This window comes from Malaya genurostris, chromosome 3 (genome assembly GCF_030247185.1).
Source record: "Malaya genurostris strain Urasoe2022 chromosome 3, Malgen_1.1, whole genome shotgun sequence".
NCBI lineage: Eukaryota > Metazoa > Arthropoda > Insecta > Diptera > Culicidae > Malaya > Malaya genurostris.
In genome coordinates this window covers 290830015-290836113 of record NC_080572.1, presented here as the reverse complement: position 1 = coordinate 290836113, position 6099 = coordinate 290830015, and the positions used below count along the sequence as shown (strand labels likewise).

Here is a 6099-nt window from a genome sequence, read left to right as displayed (position 1 = left end):
GCTGGCAGTAACCTGGGATGTCGCTTTGATGTCGCTCGGTAAAAGTTTCTCAGATATTATTCGATCGAATGATCAAACGCCGCCTTTAACGTAGATAAAGTGTCTGTGTTCTGTTTATTTGTGACAGAAAACATTTTGCGGACGAAAGATTCTAGAATCTGTCTTTTATCTGAAACAAAATGTCGTTTCCGGTGCTGAACTTTTGGTCGGATATGCATCACATTCTCTAAACGAAATTTCTATACTAGTTTCAAACGGACACAACTTCATCAATGATTTGCTGGTAAAATTTTTCGTTAAAGGCCAACTGTCACATAAAACGAAAACCAAAGTAGTAACAAATGTAACTCATTGAAATTGCAAGATGTTTTACAATTGTTTTAGAATTGCTATTTATGTTAGATATGTTCAGAAAGATTTTTAAATTTATTAACATCGGTTGTGAAACTTATCACTGTTAATTTTCACAATACTACCGAAAGAAAAACATTGTAAGGAGTGAATCGAATATAAGCTATCCACATACATTTGTTTTGTACGCATGTATTTGTGATGGTTTTCATGCTCAGATCACAGCATGCTGTGCATTTCGTTATCGGCTTTCGTTTGTTTACTTGTTTATGCGGTTGAAATTCTGCCTTTTCAAAATGTCGCGCATTGAAAAGGAAGTGAAAATTGAGGTTTTGGGCATATGGCCAAGCGAGAAGGGTACACCCAAACCTCCGTTTACGAACACTTTTTATACGTTACCTCTTTTTACGTACCTCTTTTTACGAACCAAATCCCAAATAACGTAAACTTTTTTTACGAACCTACTTCGTAAAAAGAGGTTTTGTCATTCATCGAAAGCGATTTCCGACGCTATGGAAACTACTAAAATATGGGTATTTTTGGAACGGGTTTAAAGAGTAGATTCCGGAAAATGATGTTTGAGGTATTTTGGAAATCCAAGATGGCGACTTCCGGTTGATTGTTATTCCTCGAAAACTCTTACAATATGGGTAGTTTCGGAACGCGGTTAATAAGTAGATGTCGGAAAACGATATTTGAGGTGGTTCTTAAATCCAAGATGGCGACTTCCGGTTGATTGATATTCCTTGAAAACCCTTGAAATATGGGTATTTTCGGAACGGAATTGATGAGTAGATGTCGGAAAATGATGTTTGAAGTGGTTCTTATATCCAAGATGGCGACTTCCGGTTTATTGATATTCCTTGAAAACCCATACAATATGGGTATTTTCGGAACGGGGTTCATGAATAGATGTCGGAAAATGATGTTTGAGATGGTTCTGAAATCCAAGATGTCGACTTCCGGTTTATCGATATTCCTTGAAAACCTCAACAATATGGGTATTTTTGGAAAGTATTTAATAAACAGATGCCGCAAAACTATGTTTGGTGTCGTCTCGAATTCCTATATAACATCCTCCGATTTATAGATATGCCTTATAAACCCTTAAAACAAAGAAATTTCCGAAACATATTGGATACCAATAAACGATGTTTGAGCTCGTTTCAAAATTCAATGAGGTGACTTCCGGTGTAGTGTTTTAAAGGAATACCAAGTTAAAGGAACATGGCAAAAACTTTCAAAAGATACTAATAAACCGGAAGTCACTGTTTTGCATTTCAAAACCACCTCAAATATAATTTTCCGACGTCTACTTTTAAATCTCTTTCCGAAAGTACCCATATTGTAAGGGGTTTCAAGGAACATCAACAAACCGGAAGTCGCCATCTTGGATTTCAGAAGCACTTCAAACATCGTTTTCCGACATCTACTCATCAATTCCGTTCCGAAGATACCCATATTGTTAGGGGTTTTAAGCAATCTCAATAAACCGGAAACCGCCATCTTGGATTTTGAAACGAGCCCAAACATCATTTTCTTGCACTTACTCTTCACATTCGTACCGAAAATAAACATATGATGCGCGGCTTCCACAATAATCACACAAAACTTTTTTTACGAAGTAAATTCCAAATAACGTAAACTTTTTTTACGAACCAAATCCCAAATAACGTAAACTTTTTTTACGAACCAAATCCCAAATAACGTAAACTTTTTTTACGAACTACCTCTTTTTACGAACCCCCGTTTAGTTCGTAAATGGAGGTTTCGGTGTATTACTATCCGAAAATTGGCAAAGCGGTTTGGAATTCATCATGCCAGTGTTAAAACCATCATTAATAAGGCAGGAAGGAAGAGGCAGAAAACCCGGTTCTTCCAAACCGAAACTGGACCAGAAAGTGGTATCTCTAATTATGAAGAACAAATCAATGTCAATACGTGATTTGGCCAAAAAAAGCAGGAACGAGTGTCGGAATGATCCAGCGTATCAAGAGGTGAAATCACCTGAAGACCTACAAGAAGCAGAAAATCTCGAAACAAAGTGTAGAACAGAAGAAGCAAGCAGTAACAAGGGCCCGGAAATTGTATTTGCGTCTTTTGCAAACCTCAAAAACCCTTCCAGGTCCACAATACTTTAATGTAGTCATCGGGGAGGATGTGAGCGATGCGGACAAGTCGATTCAAGTGGAGAAATTCGGTCTTAAGGTACTGGTATCGCAATCAATATGTTACTGTGGTTTGAAGTCAACAATTTTTTATACTACCGGAACTATATATGAAGAAAGCTAACGATTTGAGTGTCTCCAGAAGAGATTGCTGCCTTTATATAAGAAGCATAGTACACCTCCACTGTTTTGGCCGGGTTTAGCGTCGGTTCACTATGCCAAAACCACTCTCAATTTACCTTCGGAAAATGGTATAAATTTTGTTGAGAAAAATATCAATCCACCAAATTGCCCTCAGCTTCGACCCATCGAACGTTACTGGGCAATCGTGAAGAGCGTCTTCAAGAAAACTGGTAAGGCAGCTGGGAACCTGCAAGCGTCCAAAAAATGCGATGCAACACTTGTCCGGAACTTGACGAAGAGCGTTCGATCAAAAGTTCGAAAATTCGTGAAGGAATAACTTAAATTTCATCCGGTTTTCATAATGCTCAAGTTTAACCTCGTACAATAAAGGATCAATTTTTTGTTTGAATAAAATATTTTTTTTTATCATAATTTGAAAGCAAAATTTGTGGATAGCTTATTTTCCATACACTCCTTAGAACAACTTTGAGTACATCTAAAACAATTGTGCCGCAAATCACCAACTGGCTCATGTTGGAAGTAACTTTTTCTTTTATTTCATTGTTTCATTTTGTTCCCGCTGTTTTTCGCAGTCTTGTGCTCATTGCTAGTTACTGTAGATACGTTTTGTCGGACATTGATTGCAGTTGCTTGCAGGTTTGATGCTGAAAGCGGTTTTGAAGTAGAAATACTGGGTTCACTAGTTACCATTGCTGAACGGTTGCCCTTGTTTTTGGTTGAAAATGTCTTTTGTGCAGTTTCAGTGCAGGGTTCACCTTAGTGTGCAGGTTGTTCACGAAACTGACATGCAATCAGCTGATTTTCATAGGTAACCAGTGATTTACAAGGATGTCCTCCGCCTTGACCACAAATTACATAAGATGGAATTGCCTTATACGTAATATTCGCACGCCATTCCGGATACAGTAAAAAAAAGTTCCGCCATACTTTTCTTTCGATGGAAAGAATTTCTCCGTACTACGACATATTTTTTCGAGCGAAATAATCACTGCCTTGTGGGGAAAGGTCATGTACACGTATTTCTAGGACAACATTCATCACTTACAAAGAGATTTTATATTAAACCTTGTCATACTCGACACTGTGCACCTCGTTGTTAATCGAAGTGTTAACACATTACACACTGAGTCACAATTCTTGTTGAATTGAATCTCAGTTGCATTATTAGCGTCTATATGCATTCGTTCCTTAAGTAAGATTTCAATTTCATTTGCTACTGGTCTAACTTTGCAGCGTTCGAAATCAATACAAATTGAATTTGGTCTTGTAGGCCACGTGATTTGTGTATTGCGTGCATTTTATTTGGACCCGGCCTGATTCGGTTCGTTTTGTAAGTAACTAATATATCCTACAAATAGAATCACTTTTGAGCCAAATCTAGAAGAATTTTTATTTTTTTCTGCTTCGTCGCTCTGAATGACGGTGTGCCATTTTAAACACACTTTACCCTATGAAAGCATGATGAAATTCCACAGCAATTATTCGCGTCTGAGTTTATGATAATGAGGGACATAATTTGACAAAATCATACAAACAAACGTGCTTTCATAAACTTTCTATATGAGAAAAGCAATAAGTATACTTTTATAAAATTGAATCGTTATCTTGATTTTGTGATAGTACTAACAAGTGGGTACAAATTGAATAGAAGAGAATATCAAGGACAGTAAAAACTACAAATCGTTCCATCTGCTAATCACGGTTTTTCTATATTAACTTTACTTGCAATTATTTTAGTGTAATTCTTTTAGTTTTCTAAAATTTCTTTTGATAGAATGAAAAGATGGTGGTCATAATGTAAGATAGTAAAAAGAAATAATTTCCAATTACATTACTAACAGCTACCTCTGAACAAAAAGTAGCTGTCATTTTCAGATTCAACTTAATAACATTTTCATTTCATTGCGCTTTCAATTTTTATTTCCATATACAGATTTTCAATATAGAATTTTGATCTCCCGATACAAATTTGCAGACTTTTCTCCTGAAAAATGTAGTTTTTTTATGTAGCAACCCTGCACGCTATACGAAATTGAACAAAGCACTTTGTGTGCTTCGTTCGCAAATGTGGTAGTGTTTCTTCTTCCGTACCAGCACGTACCGATGCGTACCGGTTTTGCATCCTCTTTTAGTATGACGGTTTGAAAGTGTCGACTCTCATCGCCCTATAATTTCGGAACCGGAAGTCGGATAGAGATGAAATTCAATAGCAACCTATTGGACCATAAGCACTTTCGTTTGAATCTGAGTATGTGACAAGCGGTTCAACCATCTGTGACGAAATTGAGTGACATTATTTGGGCACTAACTCATTTTCAGTGGGTAGTAAACTCAAAATTATTAACAAGTGGGCAATTAGTCGCAAATAGTGGGTTTCGATATTTAAAAAATCTTTCGGAGAAATGCCCTGAGTAAAATGTATTCCTTACAAATTTATATAGACATGTGGATAAAACATCATTGCTAAAAACCAATTCCATTCCAATCTATCAGTTGATCAGAGCATCATTCAATTTTTGTGAGATTTGTGAGAAAGAAAACGATAGTAAGAAGATGAAAGTTTAAGCGCTGTTACGAGAATTGGTCAAATAAGAATGAGTGTAACACATGGATCAATAAGTCCCGAGACTAACTATGGAAACAACATTTTTTTGCAAATTTTTTTTTTATTCATCAACATAATCACCTTTTAGGGTGATACAATGGTTCCAACGTTTTTCCAATTTTTCAATACCATGTTTATAAAAAAAATTTTCTTTCGCTTCAAAATAAGCTTCAGTTTCAGCGATGACCTCCTCATTTGAGCAAAATCCTTTTCCCTGGAGCATTTTTTTAAGATCAGCAAAGAGCCAGTAGTCACTGGGGGCTAAATCTGGCGAGTATGGGGGGTGGGGAAGCAGATCAAAGCCCAATTCGTTCAATTTCGCCATTGTTTTCATCGACTTGTGGCAGGGTGCATTTCAGCAATCGCGGCACCCACTTGGAAAAAACCTTTTTCATGCTCAATTTTTCATGAAGGATAGTAAATACACTTCCATATGATATCTGTGTCATATCAGCAATCTCACGAAGCTTCACTTTACGATCTTTCATTATAATTTTTGTCACTTCGCTCACATTTTCCGGTGTAACGGCTTCCACAGGTCTACCCGAGCGTTCCGCGTCTTTTGTGTCGGTACGACCACGTTTAAACTCGGCGAACCACCGACAAATCGTTGCTTTTGATGGACAAGAGTCCGGATAACATTTTTCAATCCATTGTTTCGCTTGCACGGTGTTTTTACCCATTAAAAACCAATGTTTTATCAAAACACGAAACTCGATTTTTTCCATTTTTTAAACAAACAACAAAACGACTTTACTCCAACCTCGATAACTCAGCTGTTTCTGGTCGGATCGACTTAAAATTTTAACCCGTTTCAAGTAAAGGTTAGTA

The 6099-nt window shown here is 36.9% G+C and overlaps 1 protein-coding gene across 1 annotated transcript in view; it reads left to right on the top strand.

The window, feature by feature from the left end:
- Nucleotides 1-6099, top strand: part of LOC131435017 (uncharacterized) — a 425332-nt gene that overhangs the window by 177658 nt on the left and 241575 nt on the right. The window lies entirely within an intron of this gene.